Genomic DNA, 12,707 nt, shown 5'->3' with positions numbered 1-12,707 from the left:
AAGGGAGAAAAAACTAAAAAAAAAACTTTAGTGAATAGAAGAGTTGACACATAAAAGAAATAAATCAGAAAAGCTTGAATAGTTAGCTAAATTTCAGAATAAAATAATTATGCTTAAAATCAACAGTTATGTATGATTTACCTGAATAAGACAGGTCTACAATATTTAGTGAGAACTCTTTACAGTATTACTATAAATAAAAAGAATACATCCCAACTATGACTATACTCTTTTAGTCAAAAACTTTTGTCAAAAGTATATTAAGAACTCTTTAAGCTCAACAACAAAGAAACCAACCATCCAATAAAAAATTGGGCAAAAGATGTAAACAGACACTTCACCTAAGAATGTATACAGATGGCACATAAGCATATGAAAAGATACTCAATACTCAACATCATTTGTCATTAGAGAATTGCAAATTAAAACAACAATGAAAACCCACTACCACAACTAACAATACTAAACAACACTAAACTGGCAAAGGTGTAAAGAAACAGGAATGCTCACTCATCATTGGTAAGAATGCAAAATGGTATAACAACTTGGGAAGACATTTTGGCAGTTCCTTACAAAGCTACACATAGTCTTGGCATACAATTCAACAATTGTGTTCCTAGGTATTTACCTAATCTAGTTGAAAACATATGTCCACACAAAAACCCACACAGGAATTTTATAGCAGCTTTTTCATCATTGCCAAAACCTAGAAACAAGAGGTCCTCCAATGGGCAATGAATAAACAAACTGTGGTATATCCATGCAATGAAATATTATTCAGCAATAAAAAGAACTGAGTTATTAAGGCACAGAAAGATAAGGAGGATATTAAGGTATATTGCTAAGTGAAAGAAGTGAGTCTGAACAGATCTTATGATTTCAATTATACGATATTCCGGAATTATATTCCAATTATATGATGTTCTGGAAAAGTAAAAGTATAGACACAACAAAAAAGATTTGTGGTTGCTAGAGGTTCAAGGGAGAACAGAAGGCATGAATAGGTGAAGCACAGGAGATTTTTAGGATACTGAAACTATTATATGTGGTACTCTAACAGTGACTACACAACATTATGTACTTGTCACAACCCATAGAATTCTACAATACAAAGAATGACTTTTGATATAGACAAATTTTTAAAAAATCATTTAGGAGGTTGGAAGGTCCCAGGAAAAATGCAGACTGTGACAAGAGAATCTAATTATATTAGAAATGTATGAAGGGAGTCAGGGGAAATGTACTGACCTAAATAACTTTGGAAATGAATGTAACTTGAAAGGCAAAAGGAACTGCACATAAATAATGTACTCTAGTCTATAAAGTTGTTTCCTACAGGAGTATGGGTTAACAGTTCAGAGACTGCTATACACGTTTACTGGAATTGGACAATTAACTAAATGGATGGCAGTTGGTGGGAACCAGATTTCTTACTGTTGGAGTAGAAATTCACAGTTCAGCAAGGGGAGAAAGCTAGATGATCATTGTGGTATTGGATTAGAGTGGAAACATTATTAAGGACTCATGTTTCACTTCATATAGATAAGATAGCTACATACAGAAATATATACTGATATGTGAATATACATGGGTTAACATACACACATATATTTCTTTGGTATGTCAGATGACAGAGCCTTAAAGAAATGACATTCCTATAGCAATGGGAACACCTAGCACCTGTGTGGGTTTCTAATACCATTCTCCAATGAAAGGAACAGGGATTCTTGAAGAAATAGCTGATTCTAGATCTGGGTCAGGGAATAGACAAGATAAGCCTAGCCTAGCTTTCTTGTAGTGCCAGAAAGTAAGGAAATTCTCAAACAAAATAAAAAAACCCATATCAATGAGGTTAGGTCAAAGAGGCATGGTATCCAACTAAAAGTGTTCCTAATAGTCAAAGCTGGACCAATTTGAGCAACAAAATAAAACAGTATTGGATTTTAACCCAAAGTTTAAACAAACATCTGTGAGTCCATACTGATATAAATAAATGATTGAATAAATTAACAAATTGGTGAGAAGAGACAAATCCACCATGTAGAAGTCCATATAAGTTATGTAGATACTCCCCCCTAAAGGAGGAGGAGCTTAACTTCCCACTCTGTGTGGGCTCACACAGTGACTTTCCTTCCAAAGAGCACGGCGGGGAAAGTAGGGGAAAGAGCATAGCTTTACAATGGAGAAACCTGACAAACACTACTTCAGCCAGGGAATCAAGGTCAACATCTATGGTCATAAATCATGTTGACTGTATGTACCCTTCATACAGTATGGTTGTAGTATCCTTCATATAGAAGTAAAGTGGTACTCTACCTCTGTCATCTTCCTCGCCCAAACCCATAACCCCCATCTAACCATGAAAAAAAATCAGACCAATTCCAACAGCACATGCCAGCCTATAGGGGAACAGTTAAGTGAAGGATGGTGCCTTCGTATCAATGGGATATTATGCTGGTATTAAAGCTGTATTTATGAAGCGATAATTGTAACTGTGTCAGGTGTTTTACAGGTAAACCTCTAATCCCCACAATCACTAAAATGTCGTTATCACTATCTCAATTTTATAGACAAAGAACTCCAGACATGAGAAAAACAAAATAGCTAATATTTATTGCGTGCCAACCATATGCCAGAAACTGTATCTTATCCATAAACAACAACCATATGATGTAAATATTATGTGAGGTAATGGATGTGTTAATTGGCTTGATTATGGTAACCATTTCACAATGTATATGCATATTAAAAGATCATGTTGTACACCTTAAATATATACAATTTTTATTTGTCAATTATACTTCAATAAAGCTGGGAAAAAAACCACTTTAATTCTGAGTAGGTTGTGAAATCTCTACTACATGTTTTACTAATGTGCTGTTTTACTGAGTTCAATAATTAAATGCTTTATGAGTTCTGAAAAACTTAAACAAAAACTTTGAAATAACTTAAGTGAAGAAACTATAGAACAATGATCACACAGCTAATAATTTGTACACATGCTTAGAACTAGTGCTTTTCTCCTTTTTTTCTATTTTTCCTTAATTTCTAAATTGTCTTTAGTTAGAATTCACTGTTATAAGGAAAAATTATGTTTTAAAAAATTCCTATAGAGAAAATAGCCAGTGCTAGTCATACCCTGCCTGTCATCCCTTTCTCAATCACTATGAGTACTCAGGTGCCTATAGTGGAGACAGTCAGAGCTTAAGTGTTTAGAGATTATCAACCATTCTGGAGTCACAAGGTATCACTATTAAAATCTGATGAAAGCTGAAGAAACTCTCCCCAGAAAAAATGCACCTCTGTTTACTCATGTACAATTTCAGGGTGTTTCCAGACCTCTTTCTTTATCCACAGAAACCTAGGTGAGAAGAATTGACCCCAGCAGCCACCTGCCAGACAGGACCACCTCCCTGCTAGGGTCAAAAATGGGGTGATCATTTCAAGAGGGAAAATGGATGGCCCTTCTTCTCGTCCTGCATTTTAATTTGACTGCTAGAGATTCATTTGGATGCTCTAGTAGTCCTTTTCAAGAAGGACTTTAACATATTGGGAGAGTAAAAAGGATGGCGAGTCATTAACATTGTAGTGTAAGTAAATTCAATTACCTTACTTTCTTTCTAACACCTGGGCAAGATTAGATGCATTAGAGAAATGGGAATTTTAGTTATTCTGGAGCTTGGTGTACTTTGGGAAATGAGATAGACCTGGAACAGGATTTAGATCACTGATCTCTAGGTGAGTTAGGGTACTAGAGGTTGAGGAAGAGTGCAGAAGGAAGGAGGAGTTTCAAATATAAACTTCAACATTGCCTAGCAAAAGAGAAAATAAACTTTTGAAATATTTAATATGTGCCAGGAATTGTGAAAGTCAACTCATATATCATTATAATACTGAATTCTCCCAACAATCCTTGTGTTATTTTCCCCAACTTCACAGATTTAAAAACAAAAACAAACCCCAGAAACTCCACATTAGAGGATAACTTGCCCAAGTCAGCTGAACAGTAACATGGCCAAGACTGAATGAACCCAGCTTCGTTTCCTCCAAATAAAGCCCTCTTTGCTACAGTGGTTTCTTTGGACTAGAATCTAGCCATTCCTTATAAGATTTGTTTCTGTAAGGAAATATAGGTCAAAGTCTTAACTTACTAATAAGATTCTGAAACACAATCTGTTTTTTCAATGAAGGTTGCCAATGTTCACTCTGATCATTGTACTGTTATTTGTGCTGGCGTGGGGTGGGGGGGTTCATAACACACAGAATTGGCCTGATAGGCTTCTTACACCAATGCTTGCTTTTTAGGTGATCTTCCTGCAACTATGTTGGCATTTTCCAAACAAACATATGCCTGGGTGTTATTTAATTAACCGTCGAGCTATGAACATTGTGAATTTCAAGTTTACATATGTTTTCAAACACGGTATTTTAAATAAAGTTATTTGCAACCAGAAAAGGAAGCTCATTTATTCATCATTCATTTGGCTAAGAGCTGTTGAGCTTCTCCTTTGTGCCAAACACTGCAGTGGGACAGGGGCTGCCGCCCTGAACCAGAGAGTCCCTTTCCTCAGAGAGACCATGTCTCCTGAAAACTCTTCAATAGAGTTTGAGATGCTTTTATCATGGTGCCCCTGTGGAGTCAAACTTAAAAGAATCAATGTATTGAGAAGAAAAGGCACGGAAATAGCCTTTCCACCACATAAAATATAAATCATCTCTAGATTTTCCTGTTCATCTGGTGCACTTAAAAATGTTTCTTGGATGAATGCCTGTCATTCAATCAGAAACTCGTCTTTCCCTGTGTGGAGTGTATTACAAGTTGCAGTGGGGGAAACAGACGCGCTTAAGCAGCCTGCAGGCTAACGGAGGGGACCAGACAGGTAAAATTATCTTACCAAGAAAACTCAAGGTCGCATGTCAGCAAACATTCTGTAAAGGACTGGACATTGAATTTTAATTTTAGGTTTGGCTGCCCATATAGTCTCTGTTACAACTGCTCAACTCAGCCATTGTAGCATGAAAGCAGCCCTGGACAATCTGTGAATGGGTGCGGCTATGTTGCGATAAAGCCTCATTTACAAGAACAGGCAGCAGGCTGGGTTGGACTGACAGGCCCAAATAGTTTGCCAACCTCTGCTTCAGATGAGACAATTTTGCAGTATCTACCCTTCTATGGATGGAATGTAGGAAGTCCTTCCTTCCTCACTGTAGGATGTGTGTCCTTTCCAAAATGACAAGGCCATCTACCCAGATAGATAGGCCACGCTTGGGGCAATGACTTTTTAAGTTAATGCATTCCTATGCCAGAACGTCCATAAAACCACATATAAGCTCACATTGTAAAATTACAATATTAAATTGAAATTAAAACTAGAAATTGTGACCAAGGAGGACCCTATAGGGCCTTCCCAGAACAGACATTCCCCCAATCTCCTCTGCCTGCCTCTTGTCTGTAGAAGAACTTTAGTCTCCTAGGCCTTTTCCAAGTTCCAAAGAGTACATTTAATTAGAGAAATAAGAAAATGCAGAAAGAAAGGAAGAGTCAAGCAAGACAAAAGTTTAGCCATTAAACAAAGTCAAGGACGTTTAGTTCCTCCTCAAGAGTTATAGATAATATTCTGAGCCATGTCCTTTGAGCTGTTTTGCAAATACTGAAATCCCCACCAGGTGGAAGAAGTTAACTGTATGCTGCCCACAAGCACGTTGACCCCAGACCAGTCGGAACCAGAAGATTAATGATGTTGACGCTCAATTACCTCACCACCAACCAATCAGAAGAATGTCCACGAGCCGATCACACACCCCACAACCCATCTCCCTCACCCTGTCTTCAAAAACCTTTCCATGAAAGCCTTTGGGGAGTTCAGGCTTTTTAAGCACCATCTGCCCTAGACTCCTTGCGTGGCACCCTGCAATAAACTGCACTTTCCTTCACCACAACCCTGTGTCAGTAGATTGGCTTTACCACAAGCAGGTGAGGGGACCCAAGTTTGGTTCAGTAACATGAATGACTGATGAAGAAATGGGGGAAGACCATTGCAAATGGGAAACAGAATAGGCCAAGACTCAGGAAGAGTATGAAGGTCTGAGGAACAGCCTGCTGGAAGAAAGGGCATGCATAGGCATGAATGAACACAACAGGAGGTTTCCATGGGAAGATGAGCATGAGTCTTTGGAGTTGAAATTTTAATTGGATTTGAAAAACAAGTGGGAGGTCTAAGGGTGAGACAAACCCAATATAGTAAGAGTTGAGGTGGGAAGATGTTGCAGTCTGGAAGCCAAAAGATATCTAGACCAACAGTCCAGGGTCTGGTATGGAGTGCTTAAGGTCTACTCTCTAGTCTTGGCTGTGGCTTATTACACTACCGAGGGAAATCAAAGGGTTTGGTGAATTGCTGATGTGAGGCTGAAGGAAGGAGAAAATTGGAGGCTGATAAACCATGACCTGGCCACTGTGCAGATGGAACTGGGTGACAAAATCTTGACTTGAGCATTTTGCATACAGAACAGAGACATGTGTCTTACCTGATGTAATAATCCTAAATCAGGCACCATTACATATGCAGCAGACTACCTCCAGCCAGCCCAGAACAAATTTATCCAACAAGCCCAGATATTGCCCACTAATCAGCTACACTCAGAAGATTTGCCTTCCTACTATTGTGACAGACACAGTTCTGGTTTTGGTCTGTATCATCATCATTATTTTTTTGAATGAAGGTACTGGGGATTGAACCCAGGACCTCATGCATGCTAAGCATGGGCTCTACCACCAAGCTACACCCACACCCCTATTTTTTGTCTTTAAAATACCTACTCCATTTCCCCTTCTCTGAACCTCATCCTCTGGAGTCTAAACTGTCCTGGATGTGTCCCATTGTTCACTCGATGCTCAGTATTTGTTGTTTTGATATTTTTCTTTTCTCTTTAAAGAGGTGAAGCCCAATTTCTACTTGACATTTCTGCAATTTTTATACTTCTAAATCTTTGGGGATTTTTCTTGCATTTCCATATCCTGCAGCTTCTTAACATCTACCCTATTACAATGACCCACTTTTTCCACCGTCTGGCTCAATTAGGACCAACAAATATTTAATGAGCATTTACAATGCCCAGACACTGTCTTAAGCTTTGGAGATACAATAATGAATAAGACACTGCTTTTCTCCTCAGTGAGTTCACAGTCAGATGGGACACATTTACAGTTGATATAGAAAGAGACTTATTTATAATTTATTAGACATTGATGCATGCACCATTGTAATAGTAGAAGTTTCTCTTAAAGCATTGATGATAATATCTTACATTTGCATAAACACAATTACAAACTCAAAAGCCTTCATAGTCAGGCAGTTTATATAAATTAATGAAGCCTACCAGGTGTTAACCTATTGGGGACTGTCATTTATCTGAAGGCACTCAAATTATAGAACATGAAAAACATTCTTCTGTCAAAACCAAACATGTCTTTGGGCTATGTGGTTGAGATCATTGGTTTTTGCTTTAGTTTTAATGAAGAGAACTCATATGTTTTCATTTGACTAGGACATGGCAGCCAGGACAGGTCTTAACTATGCTTATTTTATAGACAAGAAAACTGAGACTACAGTCTACTTCCATTTGCCGGGGTGAACTTGTAGTTACTATTTGGTAAGATCACCTAAGATATTTATCAGTATAGCAACTGGTCTCTGAAGAAGGCTCCCCGTGGAGTCTGGCCTTTTAGAAAATCATGTGTGTAATAGTGTATAAATGCTGCATATGACCTCTTTAGTCAGGATTCTGAGTCCTGACTTCCTTAATTGCTGTGCTTAAATATAAGCCAGAGAATATAGCCTCTTAAGGCCATCCATCCTTAAACAACTGCCAGGCATGCAGTGACTGGGGTTCAATGACCAGCACTTGCCCCTGAGCACCTTGGTTGATATAATCATTCTCATTTGCTACCTACTGAAGATAAGCCAGAAGAACATTGATTGTGGCATTTGGTCTGTTCCTGGACTCAGGTATGAAACACCACTGTGAAAGGACACCTGATCACATGTTTGGGAGATAAAAGGGCAGATAGGCTGGGATGTACTGAGTCACGTTCTGAATGTGGCTTTTGAAGCTCATGGCAATAGCTGGGCTCCAAAGGAAAGGAAGCAAATAATATGTGAAAAACCAAAAGGCTCTGCTGCTCTGGGGTTACTCTCCAAAGGCAAAATTGCTAGTCCAGCACATTCTTATAAGTTCTTTGGGGAAAAGACGTAATTCATCTCTGTAAACTCCCAGGTGGCAGCTTGGCGTTTCTGCTGCAGCAGCTATTCAATAAACATTAGCTGAATTGGATTTCCTTTTCTGTGTGATCTGGTGAAGGAGGTGTAGCCCCTAGCTAGAATAGTAGGGTATTTCAAATCTCCACATCCTAATAACAGTAAAGCCAGGGAAAATGTGGATGATTGAAATTGGCTGAAAGAAGATGCCATGCCAGATGGACTTCTACCCAGAAAAGGACCCCATGACCAAAGGAGCTGAAGCCAAGAGCTTGAGATCCCTAAGGAGGACTGATCACAGGTCTGAAGAAATGACGAACAGTGGTGTGAGGAGAACCCTTATCCAGGAACAATGATGAGATTAGTTATCAAGCAAGTGTCAGGGGAGTAGACTCTGAGTTAAGCATGCAGATGTTTACTAAAAAGAGTTCTTGAGATCAATTCCTGTGAAAGGTAGAGGAGGGAAAGCAGGATTGGAAGGAGGGAGAAATGGAGCTGCGATGCAAGCCAAAGGCACCCTTGACTGACCACGAGAATCCTGGAGCTAGAATGGACCTTCAAAGTTAGCCCGAGTTGGGCCAGGATGGCCAGGCTTTTATACTATCATGTTGATCAATTACCAGATATGGGCTACCCTGGGAAGGGGCATGATCTTGGGCAAAGAAAGCCACTCTGTGCAGCTGAGGCAGATCCCTAAAGGGCTGACAGCTAGAGGTTGTCTGCAAACAGCACTGCCAGCCACTGGGGCAACAAATTCTCCATTGAAGAGGGATCTGGGCAGTGCATCACAGCATCTCCCACAGTGAACACTTTGTGCCACTTGGATCCACTTCCTCATATATACTCTGAAAGCAGCTCTTTCAGGATTCCAGTAGATTGTTTTTCCTGGAGGCACCTAGCAGAGAAAGTTAGTGGGATGAATTATGCCCGTGCCACTCCAGCTGATCTCAAGGCTGCAACTGACCATCATCTCCCTCCCACACTGTCCACTCTAGATTCTGCTCGCCTTCAGCTAGCACCTCTGCTGGTCACCATGATTTTCTCGGGACAGGTTACCACACTATTCCATCCACTGTGAAAACTGGGCATGGAGGTACCAAATGATGCCCCAGTGGATCACCTGAGTATCAAACACATTCTCTCTGCTCCCATTATGCAGCTCTGCCTCTTCTCGATGATGAGGGCCAATTACCACTGCTAGGATGGCAACTCTCCTTCTTACTTGCTGGATGCTTGTGGACTAGGAAGTGCCACAGCAGTGATAATGTATAGTTCAATGTGATTTTTGCTTGCCCCTTGGTGGAAGTATTCCCCCTTTTGGAATCAGGACTTCCAAACCTGCAGAGGTCAGAGTTGCAGGAATAGGAAGCCAACAGGGATCGATGCTTCATGTTGAAAGCAATGGGAGTCACTTGGGAGTGATGGCCAGCAGGGCCACTTCTGCTATCAGCCCTCAGTTCCCAGACCCATCTATTTTTCCCACTGGTGACACAGCACTCTATTGAGTTCTTTGTTTCAGTATATATATTGTGTCCTTCCACTACTGTAAAGTGTTGTCTCCAAGCTTACATGTCAGCTTACATAACAGGATATTCCAATGCTCCTTCAGGCCATTAGCTCCTGGGTGAAGCAGTATGACAGGAACAATGGATCCCATAGTCAAAGGCCTGTTTCCACTCCTCCTCTCTATAAAGTGAGTCCCTTATCTGAAATGATGTTGTGTGGGAACCTATGTCTGCGGATCAAATATTCTGTAAGCCCTTAAATAGTGGTGCTGGCTGAGGCCTTGCAGAGAGAAAAGGCAAACACATACCAGAATATGTGTCTATTTCTGTCTGCATGAATTTCTGGCTCTTCCAGAATGGAAAAGGTCCAATGTAGTCAACTTGCCACCAAGTGGCAGGTGGATTCTTTGAGAGACAGTAACATAATAGGAGCTTAGTATTGGTTTCTGTGGATAGCAGGTTGCATATTCAGCAGCAGCAGTAACTAGGTTAGTCTTGGGAACTGGGAGTCCATGCTGCTGGGCCCATTCATATCTTCCATCCCTGGCACCATGGCCACTTCACAGCCCACCTGTCCAAAACATTTTCTTGCTTAATTTCTAAGATACAAAGGTCTCCTGTTTTTCCCTCCATCTCCCTGTTCACTCCTTCTCAGTATCTCCCCGTGACTCATTCTCCTCTGTTTAACTCTTAAATACTGTTGACACCCAGAGTTCTGTCCTCTATTATCTTTTCTTCTCTAGTCATATATTATCCCTGGGTGAACTCATCCATTGCTAAGACTTCATTAATCGATTCTACGTTAATGGATCTCAGCTCCCGAGTGAACATGATCCTTAACTCCAGACTCATATTTACATTTTAGAAAGAGAACTCTTGAGGCATTATGGAAGATGGGTTCACTCAACCATGCATTCATTTATTCAGTGGATAGTCATCAAGTTCCTATTATCCAATTAGAAAAGGGAGAGATTAGAAGAAGAGAGACCAGCATTCAGGCAGGTGGTGGCTAAAGCCATGAAAATGGATGAGATCGTGCAGAGTTTGCACACAAGAGAAAGACAAGGTAAGCAAGAATCCAACCCCAAGATTCATCAGTATTTAACAGACAGGCAGAACATGCCCTAATGAATCTGGGTAAGTTGAAGAAGGCTCAAAATCAGCGGGTCCAAAAAAGCCCTTCACATCTCTTTTCCTCTTCTTCTTGTATCCTATTGCAGGAATCCCATTCTCTCAAGCTGGAAACCTGAAAGTCATCAATGTCTCACCCTCATCCTCATCCTCTGCATCCAATTGGTGGCTAAGTCCCATGAATTCTTTCTGTGACACATCTTTATTCCTAAGACCCATATCTTTGTTTAGTCTTGTGTCTCACCTAGAGGTAACATTAGCCTCCTGACTGTCTCGGGCCAACTCACGAGACCAGAGAAAATCTGGTCTGAGCAGCTTGTGAGGAACATATATTGATGTGGGAAGTCTTGAAGCTGTGCCAAGCAGGGGTTGGTAACCAATTATTACTCTGTGAGACTTCTTGTAAAATGAGAGATCTTATTCAGAATTCAGGCAAAAGCTTGTAAGTCAGGAAGAAAGTCATTCAGTGTGATAGGTGAGAGACTCTAGACTGGAAACCAGAAGTACACATGTGCCACTTGGATCCTGAAATGTTCCTCTCAAGTGTGTTTTCAACACCTATGGGCATGGGAGGTAGATTTTAAAGAAACTGAGCTGAGCAAGATGCTAATGGGTCTCTTGGCCTCTAGTCTGTCCCTCTTCAAGCCTAGTAATGAGAAGGGATCAAGTAACATTCTCCACACTTGAGCATTGAGTACTGGTTATGAGATCATTAGCTCAAGCACAGAATGAAAACTGGACTCTGTTACACTGAACATTAAATGAGAAGGGAAAAAATTGCACATGTGGGCAAATACTTTCACTCCAGTATAGTCAGTTGACATCTTAATACTCTGCTTTTCCTTTTTAGACATGACTTTTAAAATTATTCTTACATCCAGACTAAGATGCAATGTTAGTATTTAAAGATCACATCTATTTGTGCTTGATGAATAAAGCTTTCCTAAACAAAATAAATAAAGCTTTCCATTTTAGCCCAATTTTCACATAGTTCTCACATTTCTCTTAGAGAGATTTCATATCCTAAATATAAAATGCAAAGGAAAGGAGAGAGGAGAGAAGGAAGAGGAGAAAGAGGGAGACTGTGTTACCTGGAGTTAGAGGAAATACACTTCCTTGTTTTTCTCTTATATTCTGAAAATCATTTTAAGCATGTGATTACATAAAAATATAAAGTTTTTTTTTTCTTAAGCTCCTTTCATTGATGTGGGATGAATAAGAGAGATGCTTCTAAATTGAAAAACAAACAAAGACGAGAGGGAAATAGCTCAGTGGTAGAGTGCCTGCTTAGGATGCATGAGGTTCTAGGTTCAATCTCCAGTACCTCCATTAAAAAAAAAAACAAAAAAAACTCAATCCAAAGGCGCATCCTTGCCTTAAAACACACGCACACACACATAACACACATAACAAGATTGTCTGTGCAATCAGTTATTCTGACCACGTGTCTTTGCTAGAATTCAGGATGCCTGTCTGGGCACCCATAAATCTGGACGAGATTCCAGGAGGCAGCTGAACTCAGTTGTTTCTCTGTTTATGAAATAAATGATAAGGTTATGTTCCTTCAACTAACACCTTAATTCATACGTATTTGCTTCCTACGTGCTTTCGTGGATAAAGTTTTCTCGCTTTTCCAAATTGTGTGGTAGTTAAGATCTCGGCTTGATGCAAAAACACTGACGGCTGACAGACTGAGCTGCCTCGCTTCAACCATTTCATTAGATTTACACATGAGTAAAACTGGATTCCAACTGTATTATGAGTCTAAAGAAAGAATCTTTCTCTTCCTGCCCCAAACTACTTTTTATTCCATTAA

At 40.0% G+C, this 12,707-nt stretch overlaps 1 protein-coding gene across 3 annotated transcripts in view; it reads right to left on the bottom strand.

Moving 5' to 3' along the window:
- Positions 1 to 12,707, bottom strand: part of LHFPL3 (LHFPL tetraspan subfamily member 3) — a 518,831-nt gene that overhangs the window by 486,631 nt on the left and 19,493 nt on the right. The gene's annotated exons all lie outside the window — the stretch shown is intronic.

The sequence above is a fragment of the Camelus dromedarius genome, chromosome 7 (genome assembly GCF_036321535.1).
Source record: "Camelus dromedarius isolate mCamDro1 chromosome 7, mCamDro1.pat, whole genome shotgun sequence".
Classification (NCBI taxonomy): Eukaryota; Metazoa; Chordata; class Mammalia; order Artiodactyla; family Camelidae; genus Camelus; species Camelus dromedarius.
Note: the sequence above shows the minus strand (reverse complement) of the source record. Positions and strands in the feature narration are given on the sequence as shown.